We start from the raw sequence: 17232 nt of genomic DNA on the forward strand, positions 1-17232 counted from the left end.
ATTTTGTACACATTTTTTAGGCGTAGATAATAAAATTTATTTATTGAAAACTTAGCAATTGTTTCCAAAATACAGCATTAATAAAAAAAATAAAAATATGAGTATTTATGTAGAAAAATAGTTTTGAAATGATTCGAGTATTTAAAAAAAACATTCGTTATAAGTTGCAGTCATTTGACACCCATTGTATAATTTAAAATTTCAGTTATGTCAGAAAATACGTATTTTTGAGAAATCTTGAGTATCTTTTTATTGCTATAGAATTGTTAGCAAAACTTGCAATAATTTGTCTTCCATATTTAAAAACTTAAAATCTGAGCTCATCTTTTTTTTTCATACATTCGTAGTTTTGTGATAATTTGAGTATTTCTTGAATATAAATTTATGTTTATTTTTAAAGTTTATAGTATTGTGATAAGGCTACCGTGACCATGAGGTTACGGGTTTCGCCTTGTAAGCGGGAGGCAATGGGTTAGATTCATTTCTGGCTCGGCAGCGTCAGATCCCTTAAAAGAATAAATCTGCTCACTGGGAATACTGACCGGTAGGGGATGGGTTTCGACTAGCGTGGCGTGCTGGGTTTCCAATCCAGAGGTCGTGAGTTCGATTCTCGTACCGGGATGATGAAGTTTAAAAAAAAGAAGTATTTTTAAAAACAACGTTTCTGAAATGTCTACAAAATTTTCAATTATTTGACATCCATATTCAAAACTTTGAAATTTGAGTATTTAAAAAAAATACGTGCTATTTTATATTTTTCAATAATTTATTTTAGTTATTTTTAAATTGGTCACAACATTTGCAATAATTTGTCTCCTGTAATGAAAAACTAAATAAAAAAAAATCCCATAAATTCGTAGTTTTGTGTTAAAATGAGAATTTTTGAATTGTCTGTCTGATAAATTTGCCACCCATATTTCAAATTCAAAATTAGAGTATTTTTCAAAAATACGTACTTTTGAGAATTGTTTTTAATTAGTTTTTAAAATTTATGCAAAATGTGCATTTGGCTCCACTATTGAAAAATCTAAATTTAAGATTCTTTTTCTCTAAAATATGCACTTTTGTTCCACTTTTGAGCATATTTTTATTGTTTAAGAATTGTCTGCATAATTTACAATCATTTGTCTACCATATTAAAAACATGATATTTTTTTAAATCGTAGTTTTGTGATGATATAAGTATTTTTGAAAATAAAAAAAAACTTAATATTTAAGTAATTATTGATAGTTTTTGTTTTTGTGATAATTTAAGTATTTTTGAAAAATAACTTTTCTAAAATGTCTGCAAAATTTGTAATCGTTTGTAATAATTTCAAATCAATTTGTTATCATAATTTTTTTAAAGTGTGAGTATTTTTTTTGCATAGATATGTGTTTTGAGATTTCTTCAATTTTTTTTATTATGTTAAGAAATTTCTGCAATATTTGCATTAAACTTTAATTTTGAAAAAAAAACTTTTAAAATTCGTTGTATTGTTAAGTTCTAATATATTTGAAGAACATATTTAGTTTTTTTTTCATACAAATCAATGTTTCAAAAATGACTGCAAAATTTGCAAGCATACCAAACTTTAAATTTAGTACTTTTCCAAAATATCTGCAAATTATTGAAAAATATTAATTTGATTTTTTTTAATACATTATTATTAGAAAATTCAGAGTGATTCCCTCCAGTAATGTTTAAAAAAAATTCAAGAAAGCATTAAATTTGAGTACTTTGTAATCGATACTCATAAATTTGTGATAAAGTGAGTACTTTTGAAGAAAAATTGTGATTATTTCAAAATCAATGTTTTAGAAATGTCTGCAAAATTAACAATTATTTTAAAGCCATTTTGAATACCTATAAATTTGAGCGTTTTTTGAATGAATTTATCGCTTTTAATCTGATGCTTCCTAGGATAAAATATTATTTTTTTTTTGTATTTTAAGAAAACCCTAAATTTGCAATTACATAAGAATTTTCGAAGAAAAAAAAAATAAAAACTTCACTGCGTTAATAAGAATATGCTTCATGACAAAGATGAACGCTTTTTATATATCTGTAAAATTTACCACCACTCGAATCCCACATTGTGAAAACTGAAAATTTTAGAATTATTCAAAAACTTGAAGTTTTTGGTTTAAATCATTCACTGAACCTTATATAGAAACATCAAAATCTATGTTGAGAACACTAACTCATACATCTTCTATATATATATATAAAATTTCGACGGTTTTGTTCGAACGCGAATCAGTTCAATACGGAGCGTCGGATCGAGGTGCTTTTTGTTGCGTTGGGTTCGTATAAGCTCAAGGAAGGTTCTTACGCTAACTAATTGACACTTTGGCCACTCTGGAACCGATTCCGGAGCATCGGCAAATTGTATGGAGAAAGTTACGTAAAATCATATTTTGATCACAGGAGGCTGAATAAGCAAAAAATCAAAAAACGTCAACAAACGAAAAAAAAGGCAGAACGAAGTTTGTCGGGTAAGGCTTGTCATTTTATAAATAACTTTATCAGGTAACTTGAAACTTTCTTTTTAATTGATTCATATTTCTGGAACAGCATAAATACTAAATTTCAAACCTTTTTTTAATGTTAAGACTATGACTAATAGTCATTGACTATTTTTAATGTATGAAGTATGAAATTTGCTTCATGGATTATTACAGTCTGCTAGCGTAATTTTTTTCCAATCTGTTGTTTCTGCACTGAAAATTAGCAAAAATTAAAAAAATATCATTATTGAGATTTAAATACAAAACTAAACGATATAAAAACAAGATTTTTAAAAACGGTATTTTTATTGTTTTAGGACCTTTAACAAAAACTCAAGAATTATTTTCTAAACAGTTGGCAATCGATCAATCGATTAAACGAATTTTTATTTTAATGAAAATTTAAATATTTAGCAATAATTTTGTAAGCCATATGATATTTTATGGAAATCTAAGGGGAAGGGATGAAAACCTCTTTTAAATGTGAAAAAAAAAACAACTTTTGATGAGCAATTGAGTGCACTCCTGCTTTTCACTTATCTTCTACCAACATCCTCCAGGAGCAGGAGTTGTGCGAAACTTCCGTCTGGCAAGAAGTTCAGCTCGCAGGAAAGAGACTGAGTAACGAGTCATAAATATGTTTATTTAATTTAGAAATAAAAGTTTACTTTTATGTGCCCGTTTTATTGCCGAATAATACTGTGACTCCAACTGTTTTCCCCCCACTACTCAAGCTTCTCGGAGGAGCGTGTGTTCTACCTGTATTTGGACTTCTGTTTTCGTTTTGTTCCACCAGAAAATAAAATAAAAAAGAAAGCTAAACAGCTGTGCGAGAAGGCGAAACACACAGTGATCCAGATATGGATGTTATGCAAATTGTTACGGCGAGAGGGGGCCGAAAGCCTGTTGATGCTGTCATAAATAAGTAAATAACTATAAAAGCTCACTCGGGTAGCAGGACTGGCCGCCGGGGTCTGCGGTTTCGGAGTTTTGGGGCAGCTGGGAAATGGTACAGGATGTCTGTCTTAAAAGTTTGAGCCGGCCTAATTGACCCCATTTTGAGGCGAAGCTAAGTGCTGGTTTTATTAGCTTGATTTGAATATTTCGAGGAATAAAAATTGCAAAATTTACAAATATTTCATATTTTCTGACTCTTTTGACCAAATATTTCCATCAGTTTTTTAGCTTAAAACATTCCCACAGCTGGTGCAAAAAAAAATGAAAAATGCTGTGGCCATGTTGCCAACCTTCCCCCATTGTCGTGTGTCCACCGGAGCAGGAGTGGGAAAGGTTAGAGGGATAAAGACCAGGTTGACAGGTTGGGTGATTTATTCGGTTCCGCGCGTGGTGGTGACCCAGGCCCCAAAAAGCATCCCCCCTCCGTCACGGGGCTCAAGTTGAAACATTTTTGGTGAACTCGCGCGAAGCCTAATGAACACACACCGGAATTCCCGGAGCCGGACACGGCGCACCACGGTGGGTTTGGAGGTTAAATGTAAGCTGACAGCTGCGAGGTTTTCGCGGAATCGTGAAGGGTGGAAAAAATTATGTCATCCTAGTGGGGAGCAGAAACCGTGGCGTGGTCGAGGTGAGAAAAAAGTAATTAATTTCAATATCTTAGGACCACGTCTCGGGGAATGCTTTGGGAGCACGTTGTGGAGGACCTGTCTGAGAAGATTTAAACCTATCTGGACCGTCATCAACTCGGTGGTCGGGGTGATTCTTATTTCTCACAGAAGAATGTTTCTTATCTAAGAGTTTTTTCCAGTTCTTAAAACCCGAAAAGGCAAAACCATTAGAGATTTATTTGCCTTGAAGTAGTCACAATTTACAAAACTACCATTTTGCATTTAAAATGACAGCAATTTTCGTTGGAAAAAAGCCAAGTGGTCAAGTGGTCTGCATGGCCTTAGATCATGTGCAAACGTCTGAAAACTTCTATCATAAAATCTTCAAAAAAAATCTGAAATCGTCTGCGAACATTAAAAAACACTTTTACAATTCCATTATGAAACAAATTACTTTTCCTGTCATTCTCGAATGACAAAACAGCATGCTTTAAAATAACAGCACTAAAAAATTCACATTTTCAGCTATTGTATCGAAAAGAAAAAAATTAAAAGTGAAAATTCAAGTCATGGTATTAACAGGTATTAACATTTAATTAAAAACGTGAATTTCAGACCAGCCCAATTGTATTGCAATCATTAGTTTTCAAAATATAGAAGTATTGACGACATTTTTTCCGATAAAAAAAACTTTTAATGGCGTTGAAATTTCACATGAATTCAAATTTCTGAAGCTTTTTGAATTTATTTTGCCCTCCGATTTTTCGGGCCAATTTTTAAGGGGGTGACAAAAACTTTGAAAAATATTTGCAACAGCCTTATTATAATGCTGTGGAACTGAGATTGAAATTTGAATCATTTAATATTCATATCTTCAATTATACATAAATTTATAGAATTTTGAATTACATTGGCTTGAATAAACTAAAATAATTATTTTGAAACTCAAAATTTAACATGCCATTTCCCATAATGAAGGTTATTCGATTCAATTTTTTGTTGTACATTTTAAATATCTTTCTAAGTTTTTGTTTTCAAAATTTCATATCTTAGCAATAAAATAAAAAATAAACTAAATTTCAAGCTCAACATGCAAAACTTTGAAGCAAAAAGTATCACAAAATGCCTTTATGTAAAATTACAATTTTACTACTTTCGAAAATATGCACAATATCAATTAGTTTATGAAAATATCCTCTTTCGAACTGTGTTTCAAAAATTCAATATATTTAGCTAACCCTAAAAACGCCCTATCTCATTTAAAATACAAAAACTAACTTAATCCACCTATGTGGTTGGAGCCTTCCTCACTTTTTACCAACATTTAGTAATATGATGGGTTTGTGACTCAAATTCCATCTATTTTTCAATAAAAAAAAATACACAAATATCACTTAAGCGGTCATAATTTGAGACAGGGTTGCCAGATCTTCCATGTTATGGACTCATTGGAAAGACTCATTACCTAACCAAAGATGGGTCGGATGATGGATCCGGACATAGCTTAGGCAACCTTCGGGAAGTCGCGTGTTTTCGCCTTTTTTACAAGTGCCCTTACAAACTGTGTACAAAGTACACTTACGCGATTGCCGGCGGGTTAAAGAAAAGTACATAAATATCTCTTAAGTGGTCTTAACTTGAGACAGGGTTGCCAGATCTTCAATGTTTTGGACTCATTGGAAAGGTCTTTTGATTACCTAACCAACGATGGGTCGGATGATGGATCCGGACATAGTTTACATGCATTTAAGTGAGATCCGGCATCAAAAAAGTACATAAATATCACTTAAGTGGTCATATCTCGAGACAGGGTTGCCAAATCTTCAATGTTTTGGACTCGTTGGAAATGTCTTTTGATTACCTAACCAACGATGGGTCGGATGGTGGATCCGGACATAGTTTACATGCATTTAAGTGAGATCCGGCATCAAAAAAGTACATAAATATCACTTAAGTGGTCATATCTCGAGACAGGGTTGCCAAATCTTCAATGTTTTGGACTCGTTGGAAAGGTCTTTTGATTACCTAACTAACGATGGGTCGGATGGTGGATCCGGACATAGTTTACATACATTTAAATGAGATCCGGCTTAAGAAAAGTACATAAATATCATTTAAGTGGTCATATCTCAAGACAGGGTTGCCAGTTATTCAATGTTTTGGACTCATTGGAAAGGCCTTTGGATTACCTAACCAACGATGGGTCGGATGGTGGATCCGGACATAGTTTTAGGTCTACGAGCTGTTTTCCAAAAGTTCCAAACGTTATTTAATCCACCGTAAGGTCGTTGATGCCTACATCATATTTATATAGTTCTTTTTGGTAAAATAAAAAAAAAGCAAAGTGGATGGACCCTTATAAATAAAAAAAAATCCAAAATATTGATAATTTTTTAGAAAATTGCTCAAAGACAAAAACTTTTCTTTTAAGAAAAGCTCGAAGATCCACCCAGCAGTTTAAAGATTTAATGAATAAAAAAATTCAAATTCATGCTTAAAAATCATTAAATTCTTTATGCCTTATTACAGTTATATTTTCATCATACATTCGCAAAATATCAATTCATTTGAAAGATACACTTTTCTTAAAGTTTTATGTTTTTTACGATCTTTGCACCAAAAATTAAAAAATTGAAAATTGTTTCAATGTTTCTACTCGATACAAGAAAGTACAAAAATATACGTTATACAATGTCTTTTAAATAGTTTACATTCAATTGTACATGATTTTTGCAATAAAAGCATCAATTTTAAGCCATCATATTTTGTTGCCCCCTAAATTATCGTAAACTTTTGTTGTGTGGCCCTATTTTTTGAAGTAAAATTTGTTATGACCTTATATACTTATTTAAAATGTCGAAAATAATACGTTGAAAGAGAATTCTAGATCCATCACATTGATTTATTTTGAAATGCATAATTGTTCATACGGCAAATTTTAAATTCAACTTTCTTTCTTCTTACTTACTTCTTACATAATACCACCTTACTGTCTTACTGCCTTTCTGCCTTACTCTCTAACTATCATAATGTTATACTGCCTTTCTGCCTTACTGTCTTACTGCCTAACTGCCTTACTGTCTTTCTGTCTTACTGCCATACTGCCTTTCTGCTTTACTAAGTTACTCTGGATTACTATCATACTGCCCAAGTAACCATCCAGCACTAAAACATGGTCACTATTCAGCACTGAAAGCGCTTTCACAGCTACCAGCAAAAGCTAAGAAGTTTTGAGATCAGCCCTAACAGCTACTTCAGTGCTGGACAATGACCGAGTTTGGACTTTACTCGGCCGGTTTAGTGCTGGCCCCTACTGTTGGTGTCCACCCCTGCAGAAAATGTCAAAAAATGAGAGAGACAAAAATATTACGTTCTCTCTCGCCTTCCCCATTCTCACTATTCTATTTTGGTTTGTCTTTTTACTACATTATCGACTCAGCTGACCGAGTTTGTGAAGTCGATTTTTTTGGTTGAAGTTGATGAGATTGGGATGTGAAGCCAGATGCTAGATGTTGCCGTCGCTGTTGATTGCCGAGCTCGTGCCTTCTCACCTAAATAAGAGATGGTTTTCCTAGCTGGTTTTTAGAGACATATATGCAGCCACTTAAAAGAATGCCAAGCAACTTCTTGTGTTTACTCTTTCACCCTGTTGGAAAGGGCACTTAAGAAAACAGTTTTTGACGATGGTCTAAAGATGTCTTTTATTCATGAAAAAATATAATAATCTAATTACCACATACAATTTTGAAAGCTTTTCTGATTGAACTGGCTTGAAGAGATCTAATTAAATGTCCGCCGCCCGCTTAGTTCGGCGGGGGAATCCGGACCCACCAGCAGGACAAAAACGCCATTTCTGCATGCGGCTTATTGTTGCGGTCAACAATAACAAGGTGGAATGGCACTGGAACGTGTTAGCTGTGAAGAATTATTTTTTATTAAGTTATATAAATAAATACTTGTTAAATACTTACGAGGATGATGATGATGCAAAGCGAGATGAAAAAGGTTTTGAGCCGGCTGGCTTCGACAGCTTTCAATCATTGTTTATTTTTTGGTGCAAAGCGAGAAAGTGAGAAGGTTGTTGTTTTCTCGCACTCTCTCTTTCACTCTTCTCTCAGAATGAGAACAATGTTGCTAGTTTGATGGAAAAACGTATGACAGTGTTGCTAGAAGTTGCACTTAAACAGCATTTAATCAGCTTTGAACAGTGCAGTTGAATTAGTGCTGAATTGCATTTGTAAATGCTGTTGCATGACTAATTAGCAATGGAATGCCAATCTGTTGCCGATTTCTGACTTTTTGCTAGTGCTGGATGGTTACTTGGGTACATGTACGAATATTTTTTTTGTATTCAAGTAAGACATTAGTTAAAATATAGCTAGAAATTCGGCCCAGCCTATATCGTTAGATAATTAAAGAAAATATATATCAACACTTACATAAATTATGTCTAATTAAGAAATATTTTGTTACAAACCACTAATAATTTGCTGCATGCAAAAATATTTCAGTTGATACAACGAAAAAAATTGTTGAAAAATAGTTGAAAAATATGTTCCAGCCAGTTTTTAACAGAATATTCCACAATATTTCAGCTGAAAACAAGAAATTTTTAGTTAATTTTCTGAAAAAAATATTCTAGTAGTCGACTGCTAGAATTTTTTTCGGCCATTTAACCAACAAAAATTGCAATTCCAACTATTTTTTTAGTTAATTTTAGTTACTGGTGGTCAGCAATTTCGGGTTAACAAAATCAACAATCGATTGTTGAAAAAAAGCTGTGTAAAAAATTAACCCATACTTTTAGTTAAATTAACCAAGATTTTCTTAGATTTGCCCCGGCCGGTCTCTCCGTGTAGAAAATTACAACTGAGTTCCTTTGAAAGGAAAAATGACTTTAATCCTATTCCGTTTCGATTATTTTGACAAAATTTCTATTGAACCTTTACCCTGCAATCCCACATTAAGATATGGTTGCCAGATCTGCAAATCGCTTGATTCTTTGGACGATATAAAGATAGTAAGGGTAGTAAGACAGTAAGTCAGTAAGGCAAAAAGGCACCCAAGTAACCATCCAGCACTAGCAAAAAGTCAGAAATCGGCAACAGATTGGCATTCCATTGCTAATTAGTCATGCAACAGCATTTACAAATGCAATTCAGCACTAATTCAACTGCACTGTCCAAAGCTGAATAAATGCTGTTTAAGTGCAACTGCTAGCAACACTGTCATACGTTTTTCCATCAAACTAGCAACATTGTTCTCATTCTGAGAGAAGAGTGAAAGAGAGAGTGCGAGAAAACAACAACCTTCTCACTTTCTCGCTTTGCACCAAAAAATAAACAATGATTGAAAGCTGTCGAAGCCAGCCGGCTCAAAACCTTTTTCATCTCGCTTTGCATCATCATCATCCTCGTAAGTATTTAACAAGTATTTATTTATATAACTTAATAAAAAATAATTCTTCACAGCTAACACGTTCCAGTGCCATTCCACCTTGTTATTGTTGACCGCAACAATAAGCCGCATGCAGAAATGGCGTTTTTGTCCTGCTGGTGGGTCCGGATTCCCCCGCCGAACTAAGCGGGCGGCGGACATTTAATTAGATCTCTTCAAGCCAGTTCAATCAGAAAAGCTTTCAAAATTGTATGTGGTAATTAGATTATTATATTTTTTCATGAATAAAAGACATCTTTAGACCATCGTCAAAAACTGTTTTCTTAAGTGCCCTTTCCAACAGGGTGAAAGAGTAAACACAAGAAGTTGCTTGGCATTCTTTTAAGTGGCTGCATATATGTCTCTAAAAACCAGCTAGGAAAACCATCTCTTATTTAGGTGAGAAGGCACGAGCTCGGCAATCAACAGCGACGGCAACATCTAGCATCTGGCTTCACATCCCAATCTCATCAACTTCAACCAAAAAAATCGACTTCACAAACTCGGTCAGCTGAGTCGATAATGTAGTAAAAAGACAAACCAAAATAGAATAGTGAGAATGGGGAAGGCGAGAGAGAACGTAATATTTTTGTCTCTCTCATTTTTTGACATTTTCTGCAGGGGTGGACACCAACAGTAGGGGCCAGCACTAAACCGGCCGAGTAAAGTCCAAACTCGGTCATTGTCCAGCACTGAAGTAGCTGTTAGGGCTGATCTCAAAACTTCTTAGCTTTTGCTGGTAGCTGTGAAAGCGCTTTCAGTGCTGAATAGTGACCATGTTTTAGTGCTGGATGGTTACTTGGGTAGTCAATAATTAGCTGTTGTTAGCAATATTTTTATTGAATTTGCAGTAAATTTTATAATAATGCCTAACAAATTAATGCTGCTTTTTTTTATTTTCGCATTTATTCTGTCTAAAAATTTAACGTTTTGTACTAATTTGATTTTTTTTCATTAAGTTGTTAAATTACTGTTAAAAACGCATCAAAACAAATTTTTTTAACTGTTGTTATAAAACATGTAAAGTTTGACTAATGTTTTAAAAAATTACATTGCATTAATCTAAAAAAATAATAAAAAAGCATATTACAAATTTCTCGTGAATTCCTTAAAAATAGAAACCGAGCAAAATTTTCACCAAGTTTTAAGCTTATATTTTTATTATGTTGTATAAAATTAAGTGTTGTATTCACTTACCATCACTGTGAAATCATCCGATAAGTCATCATCATCTACAACGGTCTCAGGACACAGAATTTTCACCAAAGTGAACCTTTTGCTGCAAATAAACATTTGGAATTTATTGGTAATTTGATACAAAATTCTTAATTTCGGCTATAAACTGTAAAAAGAAACGTAAATAAATGTAATTATAATGAGGAAAGAAGAAATATCAATAATGCTACTTACCAAGCTTGCATTAATTTAACAATTACTTTTGGCAACACACTTTCACTGCATTTGATTCGATTTATACAACGTACTCCGAATCCTGAAAAAATATTTTGAGTTTAACTTACCAGTTTATTGAGCAGTCGTATTGCAACAAAACTTTCAAGATAATAATTATCTTTTTTTATATATTTATATATTTTTATTTTTTGATATTTTACTTCATCTCTATTTTTTATGTTGTCATGTGTACGCATTTCTATGTATTTTATTATTGATGATTCTGAAAAAAAAATGTTTCATTAAGATTTTATCCGTCGTAAGCGTGAAGCTTTTAAATGATTCAGTTTTCTAATAAGAATCACATTAGATAAATTATTGTGCAAAAATAAACCCACACTTACTTGGATTAACCAACATTTTGTTAAATTTGCCCGGGCTGCTCCATCCGTTAAGAGTTGGCCCGCATCTCCCTTCTACTGCCCTATCTTTCCATCAAACATTCTTTTAACGAGTTCAACTCACTCGCATTAGAGGTCCTCATGGCGAAGGTCGTCCTGTTGCTCTTCATAGTTTATCACCTGCAAAGAAATCATCAACAAACCTACTCACCAATTCCACCTCCCCAGTTGCGACACTTTGATTTGCCACTTCAACATTAGCCAAATAGTGTTATTTTCACCTTTCACATCCTCTCACTTCATAATTAACAACACAAACTCAACAAATCGACCGCTCTCGTTCGGATCCTGACTTCAAATGACAGACGTAAACAAACCCAAGTTCATCTTTTAAATATTCAACCAATTGTTAATTATATTCAACCAAAAAAAATCTTGATTTTTCTAAAACCAAAGCTAACAGTCGAGCACGTTCATTCGAGTTCGGGAAATCTGTTAGCTTTTTGCCTTTAGCATTTTCAACAAACAGGTTAATAAATTAATACTAAATTTTAGTTGTTTTAACGAAATATTGGCAGTAACAAGTACGTTTTTGTTACAATTTACGAAAGTAAAATCAACAATTTTTATTGTTAAAATTTCTGGGCACAGTCTCTCCGTGTATATTGAAAAATGAAAGCTTTTATTTGAACAGTTGTTAACATTTTATCCCCAACAATTAATTTTTTCTCCAAAAAGACACACAGAAGTAAAGGAAATCACTCGGAAAAGAAAGTTTTTACTGTGTAGAAAGGGGTGAAAGGGTGATTTGGTCCCATATTTGTGTGCGGCAGAACTGGTGGTTGGTCGTTTTGTTTGGAAGAATACGCACAGTCCAGCTATTTTCCCTCTGTCTCTCCGAAAATAGAGTAATGAAAAAGAGTAATTTGGCACCTGTCGTCCCTGCTTTCACTGCTTCCAATGCTTTTGTTTGTGGGTTTGTTTAGGCCTTAAACAAACAATGTTTTTAGATCTTTTTTAACATTTTTCAAAAATTTATCAGTTTGTTAAAATTTCAAGATTTTGAACGTTGATGCTATTTTGTATTGATTTGTTTGCTTAGTTAAATTTGAAACTTCCCTAAAATCTCTTCTCAACGGACACTCAAGTGCCCTGAATTCCATTGATTACAAAAATAGTCGCACCAGCTGACCGGAATCCGGGACACACACTCAAACAAATATCGATAAAAGGCTTTGTTCCGAGAATGACCAACCTCGTCCGCCACCCCTCCCCCCGTCAGACCTTTGTCAGCGGCTGCGGTGACCAAATGGGGAGTGAAAATGAGACACATTGCTCCTCGCAGAGTGGAGATTAAATTCGTGTTTTGTGTTTGTGCTGCGAGGATTGAATGAATTTCAGCAAATTCCGGCCGAGCTTGGCGCCCTCTCGTGTTACATTAGAGCGATGTTTTGCGATCTGCTTTTCTGAATGGAGCAGATCGATTGGTGTTGACATAGTGACGATTCTTTGAGGGGAGTCAATGAATTGGAAAAATACATCAAATTCTATGGGGGGATTACTCTCGAATTCTTGGAATTTATCACATCTTGTGGTGAAGTGATTGTTGTTTGTGACCAAAATAGAGTCAATAGGGTGTCTGCTTATTAAAAAAAAAAGTTAGCAAAGCAGTAACATAACAAAACAGTAAGGCATAAAGCCAGTAAGACAAGGCAGGAAGGCAGCAGGCAGAATGGCAGTTAGACAATAATGCAGTAAGACAACAAAAAAAGAGGAAGGCAGTTAAGCAGCAATTCAGTAAGGCAGTCATTTAGATAGTCAGAATGGCAGTAAATAAGCCAGCTAGAAAAGCAGAATGGTAGTTAAGTAGTACTAAAGTTGGCAAGACAGAAATACAGTGAGGCAGTATGGCAGTAAGACTGTAAGACAGTAAGTCAATACGGCAGAAAGGCAGAAAGGCAGTATGACAGTAAGACAGTAAGGTAATAAGTAAGACAGAAAGACCGAAAAACAGTAAGACAGTAAGGCAGTTACTCAGTAATGCAGTAAGACAGTATGGCAGTAAGACATTAAGGTAATAAGGCAGTAAGAGAGGAATACAATAAGACAGTAAGGCAGTAAGACAGCACGACAGTAAGACAGTAAGGCAGAAAGGCAGTATGACAGTAAGACAGTTGAGAAATAATGCAGAAAGACAGAAAAAAATAGAAACAGTAAGGCAGAATGGCAGTAAGCTAGAAAGGCAATATGACAGTAAGACATTAAGGTAATATGGCAGTAAGAGAGAAAGACAGTAAGGCAGAAAGAGAGAGTAAGATAGTAGGACAGAAAGACAGAAAGACAGTGAGGCAGTATGACATTAAGACAGTAAGACAGTAAGACAATAAGACAGTAAGACAGTAAGACAGTAAGACAGTAAGACAGTAAGACAGTAAAACAGAAGACAGTAAGACAGTAAGGCAGTAAGACAGTAAGTCAAAAAGGCAGAAGACAGTATAACAGTAAGACTATAAGACAGTTAGTCAATAAGGCAGAAAGGCAGTATGACAGTAAGACAATATGGTAATAAGTAAGACAGAGAGACGACAAACAGAAAGACAGTAAGGCATTTACTCAGTAAGGCAGTAAGACAGTAAGGCAGTATGGTAGTAAGACATTAAGGTAATAAGGCATAAAGAGAGAAATACAGTAAGACAGTAAGACAGTACGAAAGTAAGGCAGTAAGACAGTAAGGCAGAAAGACAGTAAGGCAGAAAGACAGTAAGAGAGTAAGGCAGTAAGGCAGTAAGACAGTAAGACAGTAAAGCAGTAAGACAGTATGACAGTAAGACAGTAAGACAGTAAGACAGTAAGACAGTAAGACAGTAAAGCAGTAAGACAGTAAGGCAGTAAGACAGTAAGACAGTAAGGCAGGAAGGCAGTAAGACAGTAAGACAGTAAAGCAGAAAGACAGTAAGACAATAAGACAGTAAGACAGTAAGACAGTAAGGCAGTAAGACAGTAATGCAGTAAGACTATAAGACAGTAAGTCAATAAGACAGTAAGGCAGTAAGACAGTAAGGCAGTAAGACAGTAATGCAGTAAGACTGTAAGACAGTAAGTCAATAAGGCAGAAAGGCAGTATAAAAGTAAGACAATAAGGTAATAAGTAAGACAGGAAGACCGAAAAACACTAAGATAGTAAGACATTTACTCAGTAAGGCAGTAAGACAATAAGGAAGTATGGCAGTAAAGTAGAAAGGCAGTATGACAGTAAGACATTAAGGTAATAAGGCAGTAAGAGAGAAATACAGTAAGACAGTACGACAGTAAGGCAGTAAGACAGTAAGGCAGAAAGGCAGTATGACAGTAAGACATTAAGGTAATAAAGCAGTAAGAGAGAAAGACAGTAAGACAGTAAGACAGTAAGGCAGTAAGACAGTATGGAAGAAAGGCAGTATGACATTAAGATAGTTAGACAGTCGGACAGAAAGACAGAAAGGCAGTTTGACAGTAAGGCAGTAAAACGGTAAGGCAGTCATGCAGTAAAGTAGTACTGCAGTTAAAACAGTTAGAAAGGTTGAAGGCAGTAGATAGAACAAGATAGAAGATAGAATTTATATTAAAAAAAACAGTTAAAACATTTTTTTTTAAATCAAGTGGTCACCCTGCTCCTTCTTCGGACCCATTTCGACGATCATTCCAGCCCCTAATCAAGTTCCCAAGGCAAAGATAATGCCACTCCGTGACAACTTTGGCTTCTCGAGAAATGTAAAGCCCCGAAATTCTTTCTTTCTTCACCAAGGCGTGGGTGGCAAATCCGTATCGTCACCTCTGCTGCCTTTCTTCTTCTGCCTAGCTTACACTTGCAATGCTGACTGACTGACTAAAATGAATGTGTTGTTATTTCGCCAGAAAATCAAATTATTCCGGCTGTTTAAAATCAGCCAAATTTACGGTCCGTTCCGCCATTTTTCTTGCCTTCTCTTTTTCCGGGTTGATGCTTTTCTGCCTTCATCCCCAACGGGGGCAGTTTTTCTTCTTCGAAGATTGCTTATTCTTACCCTCTCCCCTACACTAAGCAGCTTTCGAAAGTGCTTCCGGGGTGAGCTTTGTTATCCTTTTGCTTTTACTCTGGTGTTGGGAGCTGCTGCTCTAGTGAGGGTGGTGGTGTTGGAGGGTCTTGGGAAAAGAAGAAAGTTCAGCATTCTGCCACCCTCAGGTCATGACGACTGCAAACAAACGGCATCAATAAGTAACGAGTGCTCAAAGAACTCGCTTGTTTGCTGTGAGAAATTGGAAAATGTTGTTGAGTAGTGCCAGAAAGAAAAGTGGAGTTGCTTTGAGAATTAAAATTCAAAGTTTAGAGAAATGTGTTATAATTTCAGCTGGGTTAAATCACTAAATATTGCTCAACCAAAAGAGATCAACAGAATTCTGGTGTATCATCACAATCAAATCATCATTCCAAGAATCACCGACTCAACTCGTGTGTTAATTTGTCTACCAATTTCCCCCACTTACCGCCGTCGTCGATTCCCATTGAGCTGAGAGAAATAACAAAGTTGACAGTTCTGACACACGTACTCACGTCTAGTCGATTACGATCATCTTTTGAGCAAAAGTGGATAAAAATTGACGATGATGAGGAGAGCGGAACGACAACCGTGCTGGCAGGTCGCCGAGTAAACGAAATAAATTGAATTTTACACCTCGATTGTCACTTGATAGAAACGTCCGTCGTTTGTGCTTGACGTTAAGGAGTTTATTGAACATCTTTTCTACAAACTAATCGAGTTTGATTTGGTTTTTGTTGAAGATTGTTCAAACTGCAATCGTTTGAAATGTTGGTTTGAAGTTTGTCTCGTTACTTCTAATCGTTCTCCATGACATCTGTCCAACTCAAGATCGTTAGTAATGGATCCCATTTCCGGCTCCCAAGTGTACTAATCGTGTACAACCCACCTCCCTCTCCCCTCTTAATTGGGACCTCTAATTTATTCAATGCAATACACACTAGTTCCACTTCCAACTCTCAAAATGCAAACTGACGTCTCGGAAACGAGCACATCAGTCAGTGAGAGGCACTTTCCAAACGAAACCAATCAGTCCCAATTATCGGTCTTCCTAAGGCTGCCGGGAATGATGCTGCTGCTGCTACTGTCTCTTGCAAACCGGAAAACTGCGACACATCAGTGTGTCACACTGCTCAAAAGTCAATATCCTTTCGCAATGTCATCACCACCGACTGTGGCGGCGGTCGTCCTTGGGTCGCAAACGCAATCTTGCAAACGTAGAGAGATGTTTATTTGTTATTTTTATCTTTTTTTTCTGAAACAGAATTGGGAGCAAAAGTATTATAAACTCTAAATTTTTCTTATAAAAATTCGCCAAAAATATCTGTCAGATAGTTGTCCAATAGTCTGGTGGACGGTACAACTCAATCTATGGAGATGATCCCACAAATATATTTAAGCATCATAAGATCACTTAAATTGATTTTATAGAACCTCAACTTTCGCCTTCTTCTCTGGTTTAAACTTTTCCTGATTTTGATAAATTTTCCAGATTTTTATTTTGGGCCAAATTTGCACACCTTGTAACTTAAAAGTTAGGCCATTGCACATTTTATGAAAAGTTTTAAAATTTGGTTAATCATTTATTTCTAAAACATTTGAAATTCAAAACTAAAACCGTAAATCGTGGTGATATTTATAGGATTTCAATATATTTTTCAAAAAAAAAAAAATCAACTGTTATGGAACAATTCCAGCTCAAGTCAGTAATTTTTCTGGTGCTTTTGTACCCGATCCTCTCCAATTTCAATTAAACTTTTTAGACATGTTAGCCTAGGCCTATATAAGCAATTTTTTTGTATATATAGCTAATTGAACTCAAAAATTACATTTGAGAAGTGTTTGAATATGTTTGTTTTTTGTTATTTAAAAATTACTGTGCCTCGAAAC

General features: G+C 34.9%; 1 long non-coding RNA gene across 1 annotated transcript; it reads left to right on the forward strand.

Annotated features, from left to right (window-relative positions):
• The first annotated feature begins 9125 nt into the window (after positions 1 to 9125).
• LOC128093439 (uncharacterized) lies at positions 9126 to 9770 on the forward strand. The gene is made up of 2 exons (XR_008212470.1): positions 9126 to 9473; positions 9530 to 9770. It is a non-coding gene; the product is annotated as an uncharacterized LOC128093439 (long non-coding RNA).
• Positions 9771 to 17232: the final 7462 nt, after the last annotated feature.

Source organism: Culex pipiens, chromosome 1, assembly GCF_016801865.2.
Source record: "Culex pipiens pallens isolate TS chromosome 1, TS_CPP_V2, whole genome shotgun sequence".
NCBI classification, from domain to species: Eukaryota; Metazoa; Arthropoda; class Insecta; order Diptera; family Culicidae; genus Culex; species Culex pipiens.